Source organism: Equus przewalskii, chromosome 8 (assembly GCF_037783145.1).
Source record: "Equus przewalskii isolate Varuska chromosome 8, EquPr2, whole genome shotgun sequence".
Lineage (NCBI taxonomy): Eukaryota > Metazoa > Chordata > Mammalia > Perissodactyla > Equidae > Equus > Equus przewalskii.
In genome coordinates, this window is record NC_091838.1 from 24,729,563 (window position 1) to 24,756,021 (window position 26,459).

General features: G+C 35.7%; 1 long non-coding RNA gene across 5 annotated transcripts in view; it reads right to left on the bottom strand.

Moving 5' to 3' along the window:
• The window catches only part of LOC139085048 (uncharacterized), a 188,345-nt gene extending 178,884 nt beyond the window's left edge, over nt 1-9,461 (bottom strand). For all 5 annotated transcript variants that reach the window (XR_011543036.1, XR_011543035.1, XR_011543039.1 and 2 more), the window contains exon 1: nt 9,288-9,461. This is a non-coding gene — a long non-coding RNA (uncharacterized lncRNA). The remainder of the gene's footprint in view (nt 1-9,287) is intronic.
• Between the last annotated feature and the right edge of the window lie 16,998 nt (nt 9,462-26,459).

The following is a 26,459-nucleotide window of genomic DNA, read 5'->3' on the forward strand; positions in this document are numbered from 1 at the left end:
CGCTCTCTATTCCTTTGTGTAGGTCCGTATTTCCATCTGATACTATTTTCTTTCTGTCACAGGACTTCCTTCAGCATTCCTATAGGGCCAGTCTTCCATCAATGAATTCTTTCAGCTTTTGTATGCCTGGAAAAGACATATTTTGCCTTCATTTTTGAAAAATATGTTTTACTGGGTATAAAATTCTAGGTTGACAGTTTTATTTTTTTCTGTTAGTGTTTTAAAGTTGTTTCTCCAATGTCTTCTAGCTTGTGTCGTTTACAACCAGAAACTTGCTGTAATTCTTACCTTTGTCACTCTGTGTGGAGTGTGCCTTTTTTCTATTTGCTTGTATAATTTTCTCTTTGTCATTACTTTTGAATATTTTTCTTCCAATGTGTCTTGGTGTGATTTTCTTCATGCTTATTGTGCTTCAAAGTTCATTAACTTTCTTCAATCAGTGGGTTTATAGTTTTCATTAAATTTTGAAAGTTTTGGCCATTGTTTCTTCAAATTTTGTTTGCTCCTCTCCTGTGGGGCTGCTGGTTACACACACCTTAGGGATGCTTGAAGGTATCCCACAGATCATTGATGCTCTGTTCATTTTTCTTAATTGTCTGTTCTCCCTGTACTTCATCTTAGAATATCCTGTTCTATGTCTTCAAGTTCATTATTTTCATTCTGCAATATTTAATTGGCCATTAATCCTAATCAATGTGTTTCCATCTCATGCATTGTAGTTTTTATCTCTGGAAGCTTAATTTGTAGTTTTATAAAACCTTCCATGTTTCTAAGTAACTTTTGAACATATGAAATAGAGGTATAATAAGTGTTTCAATGTCCTCACCTGCTGATTTTAACACCTGTGGCAGTCCTGAATCAGTTTCAGTTATTGACTTTTCTCTTCATTGTGAGTTGTGTTTTCCTACTTCTCCTCTTGCCTGGTAATCTTTGATTGAATGACAAAACTTATGAATGTCACCTTGTTGGATGCTGGATATTTTTATATAGCTATAAGTATTCTTGCGACTTGATTTGGGATACTGTTAAGTTACTTGGAAACCATTAGATCTTATCAGGTCTTAATATTAAGATTTGTTAGGTGCGAACAAAACCATGTCACTTTGGGGATGGTGTTTCCTCCCACTGAGGTAAGATGCTCCTGAGAGTTCTACTCAATGCCCACAAATCAGGAGACTTTTCCACTTTGGATAGAAAATCATATCTCCAGTTTTGTAAACTTGTTTACTTACTTTTTTTTAATATTTTACCTCATAGTTTTGAAAACTGAGTAACAAAACAAAACCTACTTGTATCAGACAAAACTATCAACATAATTGGATGCATGTCCCAGGAGATTATCAACTGGACAGAGTTTCCAGGTTACAGTATGGGAATGGACAAAAATCCCTTCTAGAAAAGTCAGGTCAGAGCAGAACACTTTCCTGCAGTACAATGTGCATCTTCAGCATGAACCCTTATGTCAATGTTTTACTCAAGATTTTGATTGTCTGGAACTAATGCAATAGTAACTTCCTTAGAAAAGGCTCATGATAAAACATTCCCTGATATCCTAGATATAAAATTCATAGGTCAGGGGCTGCCCCAGTGGTGTAGTGTTTAAGTTTGCACACTCTGCTTCAGTGGCCTGGGGTTCGCCGTTTGGATCCTGGGTGTGGACCTAGCACTGCTTATCAAGCCACACTGAGGTAGCATCTCACATAGAACTAGAAGGACATACAACTAGGATATACAACTATGCACTGGGGCTTTGGGGAGGAAAAGAAAGAGGAAGATTGGTGACAGATGTTAGCTAAGGGCCAATCTTTCTCATAAAAAAAAAGCCTACCTTTAAAAAAAATTGTAGGTCATATTTCCTTTTCTTATTTATCATAAGATATTGCTATTAAAAACTGATGACAATTTGGTTTTTTTTTCTGAAGTCACTTAGTCATTTCCTGGTTGTCAATATTTTTAGTAGCATACATTTTGGTGTTATTCATTATGTTAGTTATCTTTTCCTTAGCAGCTTAAAACAAAAAACATTTATTATCTCACAGTTTCCACGAGTCAGTAATCCAAACCTGGCTTGATAGACTGCCTTTGACTCAGGAGCTCTTACCAGGCTGCAATCAAGGTGTTGCTGGACCTGCAGACATCTCAGTGGTTGACTAGGGGGAATCCACTTCCCAGCCGCTCACATGGCTGTTGGCTTCAGAAGAGCCAATTCCTCGGTCTTTCATGTAGCTATTGGGAGGTCTCAGTTCCTCACTGGCTAAAGGACTATGAAAAACATGGCAGCTTGCTTTGCCTACAGAAAGAGGGGTGGGGTGTGTTGGGGGAGTAGTAGGGAAAGAGAGAAAGACAGAGAGAGAACAAGGTGGAAGTCACATTCATTTTTACCCTAATCTTGAGGGCTGTGTTCTATCCATTGGAAGTGACTCTCTAGGTCCAGCTCACACTCAGGAGGAGGGGAAAGCACAAGGACTGAATACTAGGAGGTAGGAATCATTGGGAGCCATTTTAGAGGCTACCTACTGCAGCTATTGTGTTGATTTTTCTAGTAAATGTAGTAGGCTTTTTCAATAAGTAGTTTCAAGCCATCTTTTACTTCAGGAAATTTCTTAAGCTAAAATTTTTAGAACTTTAAGAATTTTTTCTGTTTAATTGCTTGATTTTCTCTTTTTGGTGTCCTGTAATGGGAATATAGACTCTCATATGAAGAAAGTGGAGAATCATAAACAGAGATGGAAAAATGCCTTAGCTATTCAGCAGTGATTAAGTAAAATCCATTCCTACATTTGTTCTTTCAACTTCAAAAGAAGAAGTTTAGATATAACATGGATAGGGTAAGATTTTATTTACTGGCTTATGCACAATACATGGGGATAGTTGTTTTAAAAGGGGGAGAGCTAGCATGTATGGATGCTCAGATTTCTGAGTAAGTCTTGTGCAAAATACCTTACTTTTAAAATGTCCATGAAATAATCTAAGCTAAAGGCAGCCATAATATATTCTTCAGTCATATATTGACAACAGATGATAAAGAATGAGATATTTGTGACAAATAATAATGGCAAAAAAGAAGTTAAATATCTATGTTCAAACTTATATTAAACCTATGAGTAGAAGGAATATTCAGTTCTTCAAGTTAGGGAAAACTTAGCAAGAATATTTAGACATTTAAGTAAAATAGCTTGAAATGATGTCAATATTCTTTCCTGTTTATTTTATCACCAGGCCACTTTAATGCTAGAAGGCAAAAATTAATTTTCTATCTTTTATTTGTGGCAATGTAAATTCATATCCAAAGGCCATTGTATGACACTAAAGAACAATGGTAATTAAGTTATATAAACCTGATTGCCTTTCATCCAGAAAATATATCTCCTAGTACTCCCAACTTTGTATTAGAAATAGCAGTTAGTGAGGTAGAAAGTCAAGTTGATTCTAGAATCTTCTACCTAAGAAGTGGTTATCTTAAGCACTAGATCCCAAGACACAAATGTTCTACTTAAAAAAATTCTAATTTTCTTAACGAAGTAATCACTTTCTTGGTGAGATGTGAAGCCATATTAGAGATCAAATATAATCGTACTAAATTAAATTATTTCCACCTTACTTTTAAATGATCATATTATAGAGCCTACATATGTATCTTTTTTTCTTATCTTTCTATTTATTTAATTACATATAAGGAGACTGCAGATCATTAAAGCTGAGCTTAAGGGGAAGAAAAGGATAAGAGGTACATGTATTTTCCTTTCAATTCAGTCATTTTAGACAGTAAGCAACTGATACAATTGTGTACCATACAGAATATATATTCTTTTCTGAGCCTTCACATGGCTGCATCTCTCCTCTCCATTTTTGCTTATTTTTCTTCCCTCTTTTTCTCTGTCAGAATATACTCAAAGTACTTCTTCTGACTGACTAGACCAAAAGTAGCTCAAACGTGAAATCAGAGCCTCATATTCCCTATGCCCCCAACTCTACCTCTGTCCTTTTAAATAAAACATAAAAATGTACAAAATAACTACTTGCATTTTATGATGTAAGTTTTCAGATTCTCCTTTGACACAAATTTGTTTCAGTTTATTTCCATGGGTAGAAAACAACAAGTGTTTGATGTCTATTAGTTTCTGGAGAAGGTCTAATGATTAGCAATTCAGCTTTAGAGATCTAATTAATATAATCATTACACCAGATATTTTTGGTTGACATTTTATAAACATTCTTTGCGGTTAAGTAATATTAAACAAGTCATTTATTCCATCTGATATTTAGTAACTAGTGTATTTATAGACAGTTGCAAACTCACGCTCTCTTTTTTTGGTATAGAACTTAATTTCTCTCTGACAGCCTATCCTATCTGGTTTTTGTTTGATATTCATGGTTTTATACAATGTTTTCTAATTTTTTAACTGGAGTTTGTCCACAAATAACCAAATTATGCTCTATAAATTCACCAATTTCTTCCCGGAGCTATTGCAAGGCTAAAAATAGAACTCTTATTTGCGACCTAAGTAATTTCAGGTTGTTTTCTATCTTTTGTTCAAAAATAGCAATGTTGATTTCTTGGGTTATTGGATAAAGATGATATCATTATCAGTGTACAGCATAAATGCAGACTGCTATATTCACCATCTCCCAGAAGACACTCTGTAATGGAGATTATAAATATAGCTTCCTTCATGTGATCATCATAAAACTGAATCTGTACTTAGGATGTTATTCTTTCCTCATGGTGTTTTAAGCAATAGTTGAAGACAGACATTTGGTTCTTGATAACTGGAAGGAAAAGCTGGTAAGCTTTCCTAAACTTAGTTTGCTACTGTACTGCTATAGGGCATGTGTAATATAAGAATGTAGTACTTTTTGTATACTTCATGCACAAGGATATTTTATGTTCTAAATCTAGTGATTTGTGATAAATTCACCTTTGAAATTTACAACAGACTCTGTGCTCCATGCTTGGCTAGTTACCTAATATCTTCTTTCCCCTTAGTGCTTTACGAACTGTAGTGATTGTTGGAGTTACACTACAATAATTCTAGTTTCAGTTAAATAGTGAAGGAAATCTGATATGTTTAATAACCATGAAATATTTTAACAAAAAATTTACCAAAAATATGTCACTTTGCTAATGTAGCTGTTAAAATATTTTTTTTAAGAAACCTGGCCAGTTGTATATCCAACCTTTAAAATTTAGAGAGCAAAAGTAGAAGAAAACACTCAAGATGATGTCATGGACCTAGGGCAAGTTGTCAGAGTGGTATTGAAAGGAAATGGGACAGACTCTTTGTCTGAAACAACAACAACAAAACAACGAAAATCAAAGTCAACTTTTCTTCAGCAGTTCCTTAAAAACAAACAAAAAACTTTCTTGGGAAACCAAGTTACAAACAAAAGTATAGTAAATGGTTTCAAGAAGTAGATAATATGCAATTTGATTTGAAAAAAATATAGTTTACATGAAAAGGTAAACATAATACAGGAAACAACTAGAAAACAACTCACACTGCAAACCAACAAATAAAAGATGATAAGAGCAAGTGAAAATGGGAATTTCAGTGCTGAGAAATGATCAAATTTGAAAATGGCTTGTCTGGTAAACCTTATTGGGGAAGATACATTTTTAATCTAGACATTGAGAGAAGCATTGGAAATTTATTGGTGGGGAGGAAGTTTGAAAAGTTCCAGGCAGGAAGACACAACGAAAATAAAGGATCAGGTATGGGGATTATTAATCCACATTTGGAATATCAAACATTTATTTATCTAACACATTTATTTTGTGCATTAACATGCTGGGTTCTCTTCTTGGGTTATGAGTGTAATAATAAATCAGACCCACATGGCCTTGCTCTCATGGAGCCTACAGTCTAGTAAGAGAAAAAAACAAATCAACAAATGCATTAGTTTTCTATTGCTGCTGTAACAAATTCCCACACATTTAGCAGTTTAAAACAACCTACATCTTACAGTTTGTGGCAGTCAGAAGTCAAAAATGGTCCCTATGGGACTGAAATCAAGGTGCCAGCAAAGCTGTGTTCCTTTTGGGGACTCTAGGGGAGGAGAGCCCATTCCTTGCCTTTTCTAGCTTCTAGAGTCTGCCTGTACTCCTGGCTCATAGCTCTTTCCTCCATTTTTAAGGCCCAAAGCATAGCATCTTCAAATCTCTCTCTCTGTTTCCCTCAAGCTCATGATCCGCCCCTCCTCTTTCACTTCTCTTGGAAATCACTTTTTCTGACTCTGCCGCTTTTGCCTCCATCTTGTAAGGACTCTTGTGAGTACATAGAGCCCACCTGAATCTAGGATAACCTTCCCCTCTCAAGATCCTTAACTTACTCACTTCTGCACAATCCCTTTTGACATGAATAGTAACAAATTCACAGATTTTTGGCAATTAGGACATAGTTATCAAGAGGGGTGGGCATTATTCTACCTACCAGAACCAGCAATTATGATACAATATGGTAGGCATGGGCACAGGGGGAGTACAAGGATGATGGGAATACATAGGATGACCACCTGTGTATTGAGAACAATGAATAAAATACGTGGAAATTGTAGATTATCTATACCAGCCAAAGGGTGGACTTCTTGAGCAGTGCAATAATGTGAAGAAGTAAGAACTGAAGCAAATTATCATAGAAGTTATGTGCTGAGCACACTAAAATTTTGTCAGTCTGTTTGAGTAGTTTGCTTATAAGACAATGTTAGCTTGTGTGAGGGCATTCACTATGGAAATCAGGAAGATGAGATTGGCTCTGCTAATGCTCTCTGTGTGAGCGATGAAGGAACTCAGCACAATGGGCATGAAGATTTGGTGGTGTGATATTCAGCTAGAGAGGTAGTATGGTAGCCTACCGGACATATGGCATCATAATCAGAGTAAGAAATTGTCCCAAGCTAGGTAGAGTTGGGAGTCAGCTATATCCACTTGGTCATTGAAAGCATGAGTATGGGTGAGTTCCCCAAAGGAGCGCATGTAATAAAAGGAGCAGAGACAGCCAAGTCCTTTGTTGAAATTTTGAGGATATCAGGGTCAATCCAGAGGAAGAGGAAATCAGAAAATAGGCAGTTCTTAAAACCAGAACTTTCTCTAGAGTATAAAAATATCTATATTTATATAAAAATGTAGTTTGAAAATGTCTATGTTTAGCAAAAGATTTATAGTGACATTAATCTTGGCCACATTTTAAAATGTTCAATTAAATGCAGCAATTCATTATAATCACAATTTAACCCTCTGCTCAAGTCTTGAAAAAAAGTGAAAGTATTAGAAAAAAGTTTTATGTTGTTTGAGAAAATAATACCTATATTATAATAATAAGTAACAAAATCATTTCCCTCTAAAGAGATAGACAACCAAAAGGAAAATAATTAATAGTCCAATCTGGATAAAATTTCTTATTCACATTTTAATTCAACGATTATATGCTCTTATTACGCCTTTAATCTGAGAAGGGAGACAAAAGACTGACTAAAATCAGGACTGGACTGCCTTTAGCTCTGAAAGATTCCTTCTACACACGATGGAGGGTTTTTAATTAAGTGTGTGAAAATCTGCATTGTACCTTTCCAGCTGTATTTGTGGGAATTAGATGACACTTTTCACAAAAGCCAAATGGAAATTAAAAGGTGATTTTTGAGGTTTTGAACATACTGTGTCTTAGACTCTAAAATAAAGCCTTGGCATATTTGAGATAGAATTAATGTATTGACTCAAACAAGAAGTGTGTGTGTGTGTGTGTGTGTGTGTGCGCGCGCGCGCGCGCCCACGCACGCATTCAGGTAGGGTAAACAAACAAGAAGTGTTTTCTGTTCATGAATTACATATAAAATATAAAGATAGGTGTAGTGCAACATATAACTATGTAAATAACACATAGTCCCTGCCCCTCTTGTTTCTTATTATCTTATTGAAACAAATATGTGAAACAATTTCAGATCAGGCAATATATTTTAAAGGGCAAAACTCTGATTCCAATAAGCTGAATCTATCACTAAATAGCTATTTACTTAGGCTTACTGACTTCTAAATCAGAAAACTATTATTTATTAGATATATATTACATTCCAGACACTATCAAGCTATTTTACCTATATTATCTCATTTTATGTTTACAACAACTATGTGAGGTCATTATCTATCTGGTTATAGGTATCAAATTTACAGTAATCATTGGAGAAATATGATGGTCAGCCTCTGTCTGCTCAGCCCCACCCAAACATTTTGTCTCCCCTACACTTCCTGAGCACGCAGTGAGAAATCAGATTCCCATTCCTGCTGATCTGCTCCCTCACTCCTAGGATCACGGCCCTGTTCCTGGGACTTAGTTCAGCTCTTACCTTTTGGAATTCTTCATTATTTTCATCTCCCATCTATAAAACCTACTACCTTGACTCCTTCCTCAAAATCAAGAATGGCATAACCCCTGCTGTATCCCCACATACAAGTCATCCTCATTTTCCCCAGTTCTGAGAGAAGGGAAAGAGTCCAAATTTTGCCCGTGCTGCTTCCTCTCAGGTTCTATTTATGACGGTCATGTTCTGCCGTGCACCACTGCCCTTCCCAGCTCCCTCCTTTCCTCTATCCCATCTGTGAAGAGCAAGAAGTCAAGCCATTCATCAATGTTTCCAGGCTTCCAATACCTGAAGTCTGAAAATACCCTGATATCCTCCGCCCCACAGTAGCACAGATGCTAGGCAAAAACAGGTAGTCAGAATGTCTGGGTTTAATCTTTGACACTGCTGTTTATTAGCTATGTGATCAAGAATAAATTCCTTAACTTCTTGAAGCTTTGGTTTATTCATCCCTAAACTGGGGATGGTAGTACTCTCTGAAGCAATATTGAAGATTAAATGAGAAGATGTGTAGTTGGCTTAGTTCACTGTGTGACACACAGTAGAGAAAAAAGAATATTTGCTTTTATTATTATTATCACATCTTTGAGCTTAGCTTTCCTTCCTTGCCCTTGTATATGCTCTTGGAGCTTTCATTCCAACTACCTTAAATACCTGGAGCTCCTTTATCGACCTGTCTTTTACTCATTATTTCCCCAAGAGCACTGAAGTCCGGGGAAGAAACATGTCTGACATTCCAGCTCATTGACTGACTCGTCGTTTACGTTTCCTTGCCAGCCCATTTCTCAGCTTCTGGGCACTGTCCCCATTCTCCCTAGCCTTGTATCCATCAGATGGATTCCTTGGACAACATGGCCCACTTTCCCTCTTCCGTTTAAATCTACTCTGCATTTTGTAAGCTGTCTCCCAGCATGCTTTTCTGGATTGAGTCTTACCTGGATGCTCAGGATTATTCCGACTTTATTTCCAACCGGTGGGCCCTCTTTTCTAACTGTTCCTTCAGCCTCCACATGGTCCAGCATTCCTGGTCTACGCAACATTCCTTCTTGTTAAGCTGGGTCTCCCGCTTACTGCTTGGCTTGCACTGCCCAGCAATGAACTCTTAACTCTGTGCTAGGAGCTAGTGTTGATGGTGACAGGACACACACAAAAACAAGGGTGGAAATCCATGGAGACAGATTGTTTAGCTGGTGCGCTAATGAAAACAAATCATCCAGTTTGGCAAAATGCCATCTTTTAAACCAAAGGCACATCTTTTCTACTATGAAGTATTTGAATTCAGTATTTTTTTTCATGTAGGTGTTATATGGCTTTTAAGATACTCTTTGGGAAACAAATAGATAACTTCATTTTACCTTGACCCAGCTGTGTTCCATTAAAAGACCATGTGCTGAATTTGCAACCAAAGAGAAGTTCTGAGAAAGTCAAGTATAAGCTAAGTGTTGAGGAATACTAATGCATGAAATAGAAGGGATATACTTCAAAGCAAAGTCAACACGATGTCAATGTTATTTGAACTGAGTTGAGGTTGTTAGGTTTTTTCTTTTTCTCCCTTACATTAGCTGAAATTCTTCTGGGCTTATTAGCAATGTTTGCCATGATCTTCTTAATTAAAACTACAGAAACACATTTAACATCATAATTTATTTCATACTGGTAAGTTTCTAACATTACAAAGAGCTAATCCACTAAAAATCAAAAAATGCTATTCGTAGCAATTATTTTTCTAAATGATTGTCCCACCTTAATAAATTCATCTTCCACAATTAATGTACTTTCAAATAAATGCATTATGTTATTTTTTCAGTTAATCTTTAGGAAGTTAAGAAGCTCAATTTAAAATAACACCTAAAATTTCCATACTTCACAGTAGGGTATTTTAATCCTAACATGTATGCTTTTAAAAAATACCAGTCATGCCACTAAAATCTCGTAGCAAGTTGCTTACTAGCATGAATCACACTTCATCAAAATTATTTCCCCTGAGTAATAGTATCCGTAAGGAAATGGCTATTTTTCTTTCTACCACCATATTGTCTGATTATCTCTCAACTTTTAGTACCAACTTGGAATCCAGTGTTTTTTACTTTAATCATTTTACATCATGTTCTAGAATTTACTTTTGTGGACTTCTTGAGCACCTGGTCATGTTCTGACTTCCTAGCCAACTGTCACTTATTGTTAAAAGAACATGATTAATCAGTATCAGTTTAAGTAAGTTTTAAAAAAACACAAAAAATTTTACAACCTGAGGTATAGAAAAATATAGTTTGTCTCCTTAAAAGGCAAGTATAATAGGGTTAGAACTCTAGAAAGTGTCCTGTGCCTCAGGGAAAAAGCAAATCAAACCTACAGGAAGTTATTTTCGTCTGAATGCAAGGATGTTGACAAAGTAAATCTTTCTGTCTTCTAGAACACAGCCAAACTGGAAGCTAATTTACTGCTGGCTGATGTCAGAAGCAATCTAACTTGTCCACCACACAAAGAACATTATTCATAAGTAAACTACCTTGATAAGAAACCATCCTCGGAGCATAATTAGGAAATATAATGGCTAGAACCAGAGCTGGAGTTTTAATAATAAAAGACAGTAAATCCTCTTTATAACTTTCATGACATAAAAGCAAAATGTAATGCAGGTCATATTATTCCAAGCTGATTTCACCTCAAAGCAGTTAAAAATAGCAAATTATTTTTGTAAACTGAGAAAGTAACAACATATTTTGATATCAAATACAGTTTATAGAGACCCAAAATGGAATCTCATTTTTGATTCACTAATTCAATCAGTAATTACAGGACATCACCAAATAATTTTTTTCCAGAATATTGATAGACATTTGTTGTTTTGGTTTGGTAAAGATAATATTTACTATATTCTGAATATTGCTGTGGCTTTCAGAAAAGCTACAGTGAGACGTCCTGGGTTTTAGAAGGTGCTATGCTTCCAGTACTCATTTCTCATAACAGCACTCAAGTATCTGCACTCATCATGCCGACGGCTTAATGAAGAGCATTTCTTTTGGTGTCAAAGTCTGGAATGATTTTCCTAAATGTTTTCACGGTCAGACCTTTATCTTCATTCTCCTTTGGTTTACAAGTCCCCAAGTTTAAGAAACACAGCAACTATACTCGAAATTTTAATAGACTGATTTTTTAATTGACCTTCCACATGGGTCTTTTTCATTCTGAGCCTAATTCTGACCCTCAGATCTCCCTAGACATTTGAAGTTAGTGAATTTTTCCTGAAATTTTATGTTGTAGCAATGGTCTTCATGCTGATTTTCCCATTTGAATCAACTATTTTGTTTGTTAAGAATCCATTTGGAATTTTAATATTTCACAGAATGAATTGGTTTTACAATCTAATTGAAAGGATACAACCAGGGGCTGGCCCCATGGCCTCGTAGTTAAGTTCACCTGCTCTGCTTTGGCAGCCCAGAGTTTCACAGGTTCCTATCATGGATGCGGGCCTAGCACCATTCATCAAGCCATGCTGATGTGGCATCCCACATGCCACAACTAAAAATATATACAACTACGTACCAGGGCGCTTTGGGGAGAAGAAGGAAAAATAAAATCTTAAAAAAAAAAGGATGCAACCTGATACAAGGAAAATGTTTCTTACAAGTAATCTCATAATTCAGACAACTGGGTTGAAATCCTAGGTCTTTAACCTTCTTGGCAAGTAATCTTGGGCAATTGATGGGAGAAAGATATAATTTGTTTAAAACACTCTTCTAGTATTCTCAGAATCCCTAACTAATCTAGAGAGTAGTTAATCTTTAGTTTAATCTAGAGATTAAACTAAAGCTTTTAAAAGTATTATTCTAATATTTAGAGAAACTGACCACTGCAGGTAACTCCTAGACTTGATAACATTCATGATATTTTATCTACTTTCATGTATTGTTTCCTTGTATATTGTTTCTCTAAGGAATAAATAGAAAGACTTAGACTAATAACTAGATTTACAGCATCAAAAAGATGTTGACCACAATGCAACTCTCTTGAATATTGATCAATAAATGACAAGCAATAGGATACCGGAGTATATGAGGAAGCCACTTGGTTTAAAACTAATTCAGCTTGATCTTGCTTTTCCAAAAGGGCCTCATGTGGCCTGTTAAGCATACATTGTACATCTTCTTTCAGTATTTCTTATCTTGCAAAGACAAAAATGATGCCCTTAAATATAGGGATGTAGCTTCCCCTCATATCAGCATTTCTTTAAGGATAAGCATCTCCCTAAACTGAGGATTAATTACTGACCTGCTTGTGACCTTGTGACCACTCACCCTGTGACTACCAATCTACTGTGTTCACTGATCTGCTGTGCCAGCAAAGCAATACTGTGACTATTGTAAAAGGGACATTCCTATCATATGTGATGTATGCTCTTTGTTCCAAGACTGTATATAACCACTCTGTATACCCTGCTTCTTTAGTGCTCTTCCTTCCTTGGGGAAGGAAGGCCTAGGCTAGTTCTCAGATCTGGATCACAATAAATTCACTCTCATTTTGATTAATAGATTGATTATGGATTATTTGTGTCGACAGTATGAATTACATTTGGACAGCCCTCAATATCTGCTGCATATTGAACATGAAATGAGGCTAACTCCAAGTAGCAAGACTAAAAGAAATTCTTTCCAATTTTCGCTCAATACACCAGAAATCTGGCCCATCCATAGATAGCTAGGAAATCACTCAGCAGAGCAACCTGGCATACAGCCATGACTCAGGGAATGACTCTCTTGGATTTGAGGATTTTGCAAGGACTATAAGCCTGACAGTTGGAGTTGTTCTTTGGATAATAGTTACTGATGGTCATCAAAGGATCATCAGTACTTTTTCACATGAAAGGGCTCATACTATGGTGCTCATACCATGGGGCTGGTCCCAGGTTGTATCCTTTCAATTAGATTGTAAAACTAATTCATCCTGTGAAATATTAAAATTCCAAATGGATTCTTAACAAACAAAATTCTAGAGCACAGTCAGAACAATACTCAGAAAATAAGTTAAAGTATACCATGAAACAGTTAAACCATAAATTATTCGGCTAAAAATTTGAGTCAAAATACACAAGATTTACTCATTTTATTACCACTGAGAGAATTACATGGGTTATGTTCTGATATGGATGAACTCATTTACATTGGAAATTTCTAACAGGAAATTCTGACAAGGGTTAATATTTGGGGGTCAATTAGAGAGGTGGGAACTATGCAAAGATAATCCTATAATAGTATTTCTATATATTTGTATTTCTGTATTGATTGTGTTTCTATGTATTCTATATATTCAATTGTATTTCTATGTACTAGAAATGAACAATCAGAAATTGAAATACAAAGAACAATAACATTTATCATAGCAACAAAAATATGAATAAGAGAAAATTCTGGCAAAAATTGAGCAAGATTTGTACAGTGACAATGAAATATATTTGAGAGAAATTAAAGAAAACCTAAATACTTGGGAAGATATACCTCATTAATTTATCACAAGCTTTAACGTTGTGAAGATCAATGCTTCCCAAATTGATCTATACATTCAAGACAATCCTAATCAAAATCCCAACAGACTTCTTTGTAGAAATTTACAAGCTGATTCTAACATTCATGTAGACACGCCAAGGACCTAGAAAAGTTAAAACAAATTTTAAGAATAAGAACAAAGTTGAAGGGCTTACGTTACCTCATTTCAAGACTTGTTATAAAGCTACAGCAACCAAATAATGTGGTATTAGCATCAAAACACAAATATGCCAAAGAAACAAAATAGAAACTCTAGAAATAGATCCACACATATATGATCTACTGATTTTTAACAAAATTGCAAAGGCAAATCAGTTAAGAAAGGAGTCTTTTCAATAAATGGTGCTAGAGCAATAGATATGCAGATGCAAAAGAAGAAGAGGAAAAAAGAGGAGGAGAAAGAAAAAGTGAAAAAGTGGAAGAGGAAGGGGGAGGGGAAGAGAAGGAGAAGTTGTTCAATTCATACCTGAGACCATAATCGAAAATTAATTAGAAATGGATTATAGACCTAAACGTCAATCCAAAACTATAAAACTTTCAGAGGAGAACATAGGAGAAAATCTTTATGACCTTGTGATAGGCAAAAGAATTATTATATATAATACCGAAAAAACACAGTCCATAAAAGAAAAACAATAATAAGTTAATTTCTTTAAAAGTTAAAAACATCGGTTCTTCAAGAGACAATGTTTTTAAAAAATAAAGACAGAGTTGGAGAAAATATTTTCAAAGAATATATATAATAAATGACTTGTACCAGCATATTAAAAAAAATCTCTCAAAACTTAATAATAAGAAAAAAGTAACCCCAATTTTTACAAGTATCCTAAAACTTCGAACTGACACTTCACCAAAAATGATATACAGAGGGGCAGGCCCGGTGGCACAGCAGTTAAGTTCGAACCTTCAGCTTCTCGGCGGCCCAAGGTTCACCGGTTAAGATCCCAGGTGTGGACGGGGCACCACTTGGCAAGCCATGCTGTGGTAGGCGTCCTACGTATAAAGTAGAGGAAGAGGGGCATGGATGTTAGCTCGGGGCCAGGCTTCCTTAGCAAAAAAGAGGAGGATTGGCAGCAGATGTTAGTTCAGGGCTAATCTTCCTCAAAAAAAGAAAAAAGACATATGGATAGTAAATGAGCACAAGAAAATATGTTCAACATCTTCGGTCATTAGGGAAATGCAAATTAAAACCATAATGAGATTCACACAGATTAGAATGGCTAAAATTAAAAAGATTGACCATAATACGTGTTAGTAAAGCTACAAAGGAACTAGAACTGTCACATACTTATGACTAGAATGGAAAATGGTATAACCACTTAGGAAAACAGTTTGACAGTTTTTTAAAATGTAAAATAAGTAAGAAGTTAAATATATACCTGCCATATGATCCAGCCATTCCACTCCTAGATATTTACCTTAGAGAAAAGAAAGTGTGTCCATACAAAACTACTACAAATGTTCATAGCAGCTTCATTAGCGATAGCCAAAACTTGAAAACAACCTAAATATCCATCATCAGATAATGCCTGTCAATTATAGCATATCCATTCAACAGAATACTACTCAGCAATAAAAAGCATTAACTTGCAACAACATGAATGAATCTCAAAACAAGTAAGCCAGACAAAAAGAATCATACATGCTAGAGGCTTCCATTTATATAATACTCTTATAAATACAAACTAATCTATAGTGACAGAAAGCAGATCAGTGGTTGCCCAGAGGAGGTAGAGAGAGGTGGCATGGGAAACTTGTGGTGGTGCTGGATGCATTTACTATCTTGATTATGTTGATGGTTTCTCAGGTGTGCACCTAGATCAAAATTTACCAAATTGCACACTTTAAATATGTGTGGTTAATGTATTTTTAAAAAATCACATGTAGATAGTAATTTAAAATGATGTAAGATTGCCAAGACAAAAAACATTGTGATAAAAGTGGTGTAAGAGTGAGCCTTAAGATCCTCAATACTTAAATATAATACAAAAAAGGATGAGCTTGCAAGTGTTACCTAAAGAAACCATGGGAGGGTTATGAAGAAAAGAAACAAGGGAAAGAGTTTTTTCAAGAAGTAGGAAGTGGTCAGCAGTGTCAGATTTAGCTGTGGAGTCAAGCACAATGAAAATTTGCTACGTTCACTGGACTTGGATTAATGGTGAACTTTGGTGGCTTTAGTAAGATGCGTTTTGTTGGAATCATGTGGGTGGAAGTCAGGTTGTAATGGAATGAGGAAAGAGTTGGAGATGAGGAACTGGTGACATGAAATAAACACGGATAGCAACAAGAGTAGCTGGAGGAGGATATGGGAGTCCAGTGTGTATGCGTGTGTGTGTGTGATTTAAGATGGGAGCGCTTTCCAGGATGTTAAAATATTGAATAAAGGTTCTATTAGAAAGAGACACAGAGAGAAAGAAAAGAGAAATGTAGCATATCAGTTCCTGCAACAGTGAGTAGAAGAAGAGCTGAAGCAGTTTGACAGATGGCCCGTATAGGGAGGATTTCTGTTTGCAAGAGGATGGTTCTGTCTCTGAACAGTTCCTGGCACATTGTCAGATTTCAACAAATATTTACAGATAAATGGTTAAAAATGCAGAAAAATATTTTTTTAATCACTCATATTCCAAATACCCAATCACCAAAATGTTATATAACATTTATTATATTTATTAAACTTTGATCTCCTTTCCAGTCTGCAATTATACTTTAAATATTTTTTTCAGTCTAATATATTTCACATTAATAAAAGACTTCGCAAAAATTTTGAGATGAATGTCAGGTTTATCTTCTGCATTTATTTGTAATCTTGACTACTTACTTGCTTAAAGGATGGACATAGGATTTGGATCAAAAATAGCCTACTTTTTAGAGGCTGGCAGATTTATATTTGAAGTGTAAAATTTCCCATGTCACTTCCCATTAGTTTGGATATTTGGCCCTATTCCAGTGTTGATGAAAAAGGTGAAATAGCAATGAGAAATTGCGGGGTTCTGGTTTTTTGGGGTTTTTGGTTTTGCCTTTTTTTCCTTTTGGCTATCATCAGAACTGTAAACTCTTTTGGACTTCCATTTGAAATAAATATTTAAATTATTTCAACAACCTAGCCCTTGTGCTCATAGCTTTAGGGAAATGACTAAGTCAAGGTTCATCTCAAAGAATAAACAAAAAAGGGATTAAACGTAGGCACAAAAATAATTCGTTAAGCGCTTTCACCAGAGTTACAAAGTACTCTGAAAGGAGAATCCAGGAAGGCTAGACTACATGGCGGCGGTGCTCTTAAGTTGTGCTTTAAGAAACGATTTGCGCTTACTTTCTGCTGGGCCAGTACTTTAGAATTTTCGGCCTTAGATATGAAAATTTCTATTTGTAAGAGAATAGTTATCTTCTTAAAGAAAAAAGGTATCTATTTCATTTTAACCATGAAACAACCTTGCGTCCCTGGGCAAATGGCTTCACTTCTTAGATCCTCTCATATGGAACCTGACAATGGAGAGACAGCTACCTCGTATCAGCAGCATGAGAATTGCATACAATAGAAAAGTGCTCAATATTTGACACAAAGTCAACACTCGATAACAATGCTCAACAACTTCAGCGACTCCATATTATCATAGTCTAACCATGACAAAGAAACAAAAAAAAATATTAAAGAGAAATGGCAGGTATTGAGTTGAGCAGTGCAATCATAAAGGGGAGCTAATGAAAATGGGGTCTCCAAGTGATCCACCCACCACTTAAAATTTCCAAGGGCTGGGTATTTTTCTCCAATGTTCAAACACAAAGATTTTAACTTTAAAGGAAAGTTCCGTTTATCCAAAAGAGTGGTTCCAACTCTGTGTAGCCAACAGTTTGGGTAACTTGGATGCACATTGCACAATGGTTTTGATATCTGTCATTCATTTTTCTTGTCAGATTTCTATTGATGTGATTGCTGATGACTTTTAGATATGAATCGGGGAATGTGTACATTTTGAATATGATGTGATCCATTGTGTGTAAGCATTATTTTCAAAATCCCTCAGTGATTGTTTTTCCTTCTACTTAGGCCCTATTCAGGTAGAGGCAACTGCTATTGGACAAAAATATAGGAGACCCAGTTGTAATAAAAAGGCCTTTATGATGAGCTGTGCACACAAGGCTAGACAAATATTGTGAGACTCCTTCTTAACATGAAAACTATGAGAACATTGTCCTAAGCAAACAGGGTAGAGTCCTCTTTAAATTTTTATTTTTGGCACAGGACCTTCTAAACTAGGCTGATTTAGATTTTTTTAGCTTATAAATCTTGTCTGACTTTTCTAACTAAACACAAGCTCAGTGTGTGCCATTAGTGGCTTGCACCTTTTTTCTTTCAAAATTTACATAATTATTACCAAAATAAGTTCAAAAATTCTGTCTTCCCCATGTCTTACCTTGACTTAAAGATGAATATATTCTGTGATTCCTAGGAAAATAAAAAGTTTGCACTTGGAACATGAAATCTGAAGAACATAGAGAAAATATTAGCTAACCTTCCTAAGAAAAAGTACTTAAAATTAAAAACACCTGAATTTATTAGAAGATTGTTATTTATAGTAAAAACTACTTCAGATTTGAAATAAGTGCTCTCTAAAAATCACAACAGAAAAAGCTAGTGGCATCAACTTTCTTGAAGACTTCAATTTTTGATGAAAACTTGTTCTTAGCTTTGATCAAAGTCGGAAGAAAATATAGTAATTTTATGTGAGATGAGAAATGAGCTTTAGATAGAGTATGCTTAAATAGTCAAATTGTTTCTGATTAATAGATATTTATTTACAGGAAAGTATTTTTGCCCTTAAATAAGGTAGCCTCTTATAAATTTAAATTGTACAAAACCTGAAACATTTAATAATTAAAAACCACATTGTTTATTTTTTCCATCAGGAGATAAGAAGAGTTTTTTATCAGCAATGTTACACTAATATCTAGTTCTTTCACTTTCTCAAGATAAACAGAGATACCATGCTGTTGTCTATATATGTAGAAGATGCATAAGCAAGATGCCCTACTATAGACTTAAAGATCAGTTTAAATGGTTCATAGCAGACTCATTTCTCCTGTGACTGACTGGAGTAAGGAGAACCAGTAAGCTCCCCTGGCCAGTAGGTTGTCTGCCTGAGCTGGTCACCCTGAGGGTGAATGGAAATAAATAATAAGTTCCTATTTTTGTCTTAATATCAGTTTTGCCTGTGTCTGGAAGATGTGATTCCATAATACATGATCTATAAACAAGACAACAAATCATGTATTTTAGACATAAGTGAAATGTAAAGATCATACACTCTAATCCTCCTATCTTACAGATAAGGAAACTAAGATGCCAAACTAATTAGTGGCTTGCAATGGTTATATCAGCAGTTAATAGAAGAGATTAGAGTTCAAACATTTAATTTAATATTCTTTTTTCCATGGATTATTCTCTTTGCTGTTCTATCTATAAAGATTTTCAGTTCAAAAGAGTATCTGATGAGGGGGCCAGCCTGGTGGCACAGCGGTTAAGTTCACACATTCCACTTCGGTGGCCTGGGGTTTGCCAGTTGGGATCCCAGGTGTGGACGTGGCACCACTTGTCAGCCATGCTGTGGCAGGCGTCCCACATATAAAGTAGAGGAAGATGGGCATGAATGTTAGCTCAGGGCCAGTTTTCCTCAGCAAAAGGAGGAGGATTGGCAGCAGATGTTAGCTCAGGACTAATCTTCCTCAAAAGAAAATAAACCAAGAGTATCTGAAGTATCTGATGAGTAGGATTACCTCATCCCAGTCATATTAAAACTTCTCATAACTCTTCATTAAAATCTCTAAAAGAAAGTGGAAACTACAACAAGGAAAATCAGACTTTCACCAGACATAATGCCAGTATCTAGGAAGAACTGACATTAGTTACAATATATACAAAACTAGACTGAGAAAGAAAAAATTTCAGTTGTCATTTATGGCATATCTCAGATACTCACTCCAAAAAAAATGGTAATGATGTTTCATGCATCTTCATATCTTATTTCCTCAATAATGGATTCTACTAATTGGAAAAGTGAGTAGCCAGCCCTTTTTGTTCTCAAGTACGGAATGTAGAACTAGCATAGTACTTCTTCCCTCACCCTTATTCTATTTTTTCCACACCTTAAACCTCCATTTTCCTACATATTTAGACTACCAATTATATACAACTGAATAGAAAATAAAGAGAGGACAAAGTTCATGGTCACTGTATTCTGTAAGAAGTTATCTCCAGAGATAAAACACTATAGAAAGTAAAAGAGCCTTGGTACTAGTTTTTGATGGGTATTATAGCTTTTCATGTTCCAAATGAAGTGGGCTTAGAAAAAAATGTTGACCTATTAGAACTGAATTGTACTAGGTGAACTCTTAACCAAAACTGGGAATTAGACCATGAACTGTGTCTGTCAGTCTGACATCTTGCCATAGATTACAACAAAATAAGTGAACAGAGAGTGGATCAAGTACAATCCAATCATGAATCCTTTTCAGAGTTTGCCTTGTTTGAGCATAAACAGAGAAGAAAAAGCAATGTGATATCTATAAACAAATTTTTTAAAACAAGAGACAGAGAACAGGATCCAGAAGTCTTACAGAAAAAGTATACCTTTGAAAATGATCTGCCACACAGTCCAGAAAGAAATGTCAAAAAAATATTTTTGACACTCTATAGATGCAAAAACCATGGACTATAGAAATACAAGCGCGTTGTCATAGAAAAAGGATAGGACAGATTGAAAAAGGAGATGGAAGATATAAAGGATGGGATAGAAACTAACAAAACTGATATCCACACTGGAAGATACAAATAACATAATTGATGGTACAGAAAATTGAATCAGTATTATGGAGGGCAAATTTTAGTTCTCCCAGATTTTAAAGAAAAATGAAGCTATATTTGGAAACCATAGTGTAAGGCTCCAAATAACATCTCAATAAATACACAAAAGCAAAACTTGTATGAATCAATATTCCCAAGAATAATATTATAAAACTAAAAATTAATAAAAAGTATAAGCATAAAACAAATTTAACCATTTGGAAAATAAATTCAATCACCTAAGGGAGAAACAAATACATGAGTCTTAACTTTTGAGAAAAAATCAAAATTGTAATTACAGAACACTTAGAAATTAATTGTAATTAGAACTACATATCAAACTTAGGGAATTCAGCCAAAGGTTTCTTTAGAGGAAAATTCATAGCCATGAATGAATTTCATTTCTAAACAACTTGCAATGTCAGACAAAGAACAACTAAATTAATGTGGGGGAAATTACAGGAAATAAATCAGGAAAACAAATTCTATTGAAATGTCTAATATTTCCTTTATTCTAGTATCTGTCTAAAAGTTTCCCAAAGATAATATTTTTTAAAATAGCTGGGGACACTGTAATGTCAGAAACGGCAATATCACAGGAACTAGTGTTCTAGTTGTCAAAAAATTCCTTGCCTTCTAGATGAGAATTAACTGCCATACTGTGACCTGTTTGAGGCTCTATTCTCTCATCAGCAAGGGTTATATCTACCACATAGACTTCTTACCTTTTGTTGCCATTTGTGACACTCACAGAGTCCCTAATTCACACCTCACTGGCTTGAACTTTCCTAAAAATCTACAACTGTTGTCTGCCAGTGGAATCACATTGCTTCACTAAAATAATTTCTTTTCACTGACCAAACACATAATTAGCTCTTCTAACAAAACATACAGCACTTACTTTTTAAAAAGTGCAAGACCAAGGAATGTTCCGCTCTACCCCAGGTCATGGGATACTCTAACACATTACATAAGGGTTCAAACCTACCTTTAGTGGAGTTTCAATTTTCCTGAGATAACTGGCATTAAATACCACAGGCCCATTAGCTGTGCCTCATTCAGTCAAGATGGTTTTCTAAAGCATCCTTTAAAATAAAAAAGAAAAGGTCAATTGTGGATAAATTTTCACTCACATGACAACATACGGTTTCTTTGAAAGCTGGGCTATTCCAGTTCCCAGTTGTCATAGTTTCTTTCCATGAGGTTTTGGACTATATTGTGCAAATTAAAATTCATCTCCAAATTAGAACAATTGGTTACACATATTTATGTCTAAAGTAGATTAGAAAAAATATGTCTAAGCAAAGTTTTTGGGAAATGGGTGCATTTTACCAGATAAAGGCAATCTTGACATTCCTTAATTTACTTGGATATAATCCATACACTTAGTAAATGTTATGTTCTACCTAATACAAAAATTAAATTGATTTCAAATTGTATAAGATTCCTTAAGAGGTTACCATTCTTCTTCTCTGGGACTCAAGAGATATAATAATTAGAAAATCACATAGAAACTTTTCTTTTTAATAATGGAAAATAAGGCATTTATATGACATTCCCAGAAAATTGAAACAAAGAATCTGAAAACAATATAGCTAAGGGAGTAGAGATTGCACAATGGGATAGTTTCACTGTCATCATTTTAATGAATATAATATTACTTACCCTTTACCAGCCAAAAGAACCTCTTATGTCTTTAAAAATATCCTTTTACTGAGATCCTAATCAAGCTTGTCTGAAAATATATTTTGAATCTAAAATGCATTTATCTAAAGTAATATGGCCAAAAAAGTACTGGGAAAGAGAGTTCAAACTGAAAATGAAAGATGAAATACTGTTATATCAATGAAAAAGTGTAGTAGACATTTATACCATCATCTCACCACCATCCTCGCTGCTATTTTTATGATTTATCTTCCTTTTTCTATGATACTACCACCCATATCCCCAGCTACATTTCTATCACTTTCTTGCACGAAACCGCTACCCTAAGCATAGTTGTTTCATCAAGAGTTGATTCCCCAGAAAAGATGTGGTAATTAAGGCACCCCAAACCCTAGTATCATGATTGGTGTGTAAGTGAGCACAAGACATGCATTGAGCTACATCTTTTGCTAGTAGCTTTGCTTTTAGAACCATAGAAATCATCAGGCCTCTCTTAAAATTGTTTTCTCTTCTCTCTTTCAGAAAAAGTCCTAAGACAAAATATTTGAGTGATTTTTAAAAAATTAATTTTTAAATTAATTTCTTCAGGGTGTGTACAGAGATCAGTAGAAATAAGAGGCATAGAGAGTATCCTGGGTGTTGGCAGTATTTGTGTCCCAGATAAATATTCTCAATGTTTAGTTTCATCCTTTCTCTTGAGGGTAAGGGAAATGCCTGAGTGTCCTCCAACCCTTTCTTAGTTTCCAGAAACTAATTTACTCTCTATTTTGCACAACCCAGCTAGAATTGTGTTTTTACCTCTTACACCAAAAAGAACTTATACAGAATGAAACAAATAATAAGACTGGAAAGCAAAGACACTTAAGAGTTTGGTAATTTCAGTCAAATGATTGATCAAGTTAGGGGAAAAAAATCAAAGTAAAAGAACCAAACAATCTTAGGTGAAATAGTTTACCAGCTCCTCCAGACATGATTTGGGTAAGAAATACATGGGCATAAAATAATTGTAGGAGAAAGTGGAAGTGTGTGAGTTACCCAGCATGGTGGAGTTGTTCGTTATCGTTCTCATAAAAGCCTGCCTGCAGAGCAAGAGCTCAGCCAGGTGTTAACTCCTTCGGGGATGTCCCAGTTTTACATAGTTCTAATGAGACAATTAGAACAATGAACAATGTCTGGCATCCTGGAAACAAATCTCCAGCTGCTTTAGAGGATTCTGCCTCTGAATGTGAATCCTTGGTCACACATAAAACTGAACTAAAAAGAATGCTAATCCTGTACCAGCCAACTTAATCTTCGATCTCCTTATTGGTAAGAACATAAAAATAGTGGTTGTTGGCCCTCTTCATTCTAGCACCGAGGGTTCGACTCAGAACTTAAGTGATGAGATAGGGAGAGCTAGAAAAATAGTACTAAGGAATAAAAGATAAAAACCACCAACCCCTGCCTTTTTCCCTTCATTTTTTCTTTTCTTCCTCTCTTTACTCCTAAACTGAAATTAGAGACTAGCCAATCTCCAACAGGAAGAAGTGGGATAAGACAGGTTGCATTCAGGCAGCATTTCTAAACAACAATTTCTGGTACATTGCCTAAAGAGATCTCAGAAGAAAGGCATTGGATCTCCAAGCTTCCAGCAATTTCTTCTGACTTATTTTCTCATTTTAAATAAATGCTCACTTTTGAATCTGCTCTTGTGTTTGTAAGTTTGTATTCATTATGGACTGAACTGTATTCACCCAAAATTTATAGGTTGACTCCCAGTCCCCAGTGTGATTGTGTCTTTAGGGAAGTTATTAAGGTTAAATGAAGTCATAAGAGTAGAGCCCTAATCCAGTAGGACCGGTTTCCTTATAAGAAGAGGAAGAGACACAAGACAGTCTTCCCCTCTCTCTCTCTCTCTCTCTCTCCCCTCTCTCTCCAAGCCCGAAGGAAAGGTCTCAACAGAAAGCAACACTGTTGGCACCTTAATCTTGGACTTTCCAGCCTCCGGACTGTGACAAAATCAATTTCTGTTGTCTAAGCCACCCAGACTGCGGTATTTTGTTATGGCAACTCAAGCAGACTAACACAGTATTCTTTTTCTAAAAGAAGGATCCCAAAATTGTATTAACTTAAAGTCCACAAAACCTGGGTCTGGCCTGGAGAGCAAAATTAAAAAAATAAGGAACAGGCAGGGTAGAGGGCGAGGCATTGAGAAAATCATCCCAGTGTCTTTCCCCACCAGCACTACCAAGTCTGACACCAAGTCACTATTTCCCTCAGTAAATTATCAAAATAGACCTTTGTTCTGGGAGTTTTAATCTTGGGGAATGAAGAGATTAGAATATTAGCTGAAGTTTTTCTATTTCTGTATAATATTACACTTGAATCTTCAAAAGAGAGGCTAGAGCTCAATAAATAATAAATAGTGATCAAAATGGTTACATTAAAAGTACTGCATGAGCTCATTGTTTGTGATCGCAGTTCTCATTTTAGTCTCACTATAAACAGAGCTTACATAGACAGGAATTCTTATGATTAAACATCCTACTTGCAAACATGAATATATTATGAAGTGTTAATGTGATACATTAATAAGTTATGTCATGTGGCATAGATTTTCTGTTGGAATATGGAGAACATTTCTAGTTTCTTTTTTTAGCTTCAAAACAATTGATTTTGACAAATGTGGGGGGAGGAGTTAGAAGTTTTAGAGAAAATCCTTCCATATCACAGAGAACCCTAGATAAAAGGCAGTCATTCTGGACTTTGGAAGCTGCATCTGCCTTTTTGGATCACTAAGTGTGGTATTTAGTCTATTTGCAGAATCCACGTGCTCAGAAATCCCTGGTGACTTGCATTGGTTGGCGCACGTCAAGCTATAGGGAATTTTCCATTTCAATCTGAGGGAAGCAGGCCACTAGAGATAGAAAGTTCCTGTTTGGGAAATAGAAGGTTTTATCTAGAGAAAATTTTCCATTTCTTATCATATTATACATCATCACAAATAGCTACAACCTCAGATGATTTCCCAGTACGTTCTAGGGTTTATGGTCAAATATGGAGCCTTAAATGAATCCTAGTGATCCCAAAATTAATCAAGAAACACTAAGTCCTCTCAACGTGTTACATGCCACAGCACCAGTCACTCAATAAAGTCAAATGACATCTTGTGCTCTCTAGGACCTCACAGGAAACTAGCAAACACCAAGACAAAAACTAATGTTATTATCCGTTAAGTGCAGTAATATGGACTTGTGCATTCTCAAGCGAACATAAAGAGAATATAATATAGAGAATGGACTTAGGAAAGAATTTGATGAACCGTTCTAAAGGTTGTATAGAAGTTTGCCATACGGAAACTTTGGAAAATTAGGACAAAGATCCCCAAAGAGAGGAATCAGCACCTGCAAAGATCTACGGTTGAGAAGTGCACTGTCTTCAATCACCGAGTAAATATTTAATGGGCCAGCACCAGTGGCATAGCAGTTAAGTTTTTGCACTCTGCTTCGGCAGCCCAGGGTTTGCAGGTTTGGATCCTAGGCGCAGACCTAAGCACCACTTAACAAGCCATGCTGTCGCGGCATCCCATACATAAAATAGAGGAAGATGGGCATGGATGTCAGTTCACGGCCAATCTTCCTCAGCAAAAAGGGGAGGATTGGCAGCAGATGTTAGCTCAGGGCTAGTCTTCCTTAACAAAAAAAAAGATTTAATAAGAATCAGTTATATATCTGACATTGTATGGAGATGTGAGAACACAAAGAGGAAAACAACACAATCCCTCTGGTCATATATGCATTTTTTTTTTCAAGATTGGCACCTGAGCTAACAACTGTTGCCAATCTTCTTTCTTTTTTTGCTTCTTTTTTCCTAAAGCCCCTCAGTACATAGTCATATATTCTAGTTGTGAGTGCCTCTGGTTCTGCTATGTGGGACGCTGCCTCAACATGTCCTGATGAGCAGTGCCATGTCTGTGCCCAGGATCCGAACCGGTGACACCCTGGACTGCTGAAGCGGAGCGCACAAACTTAACCACTTGGCCAGAGGGCCAGCCCAACCTCTGGTCATATTTTGATGCTCAG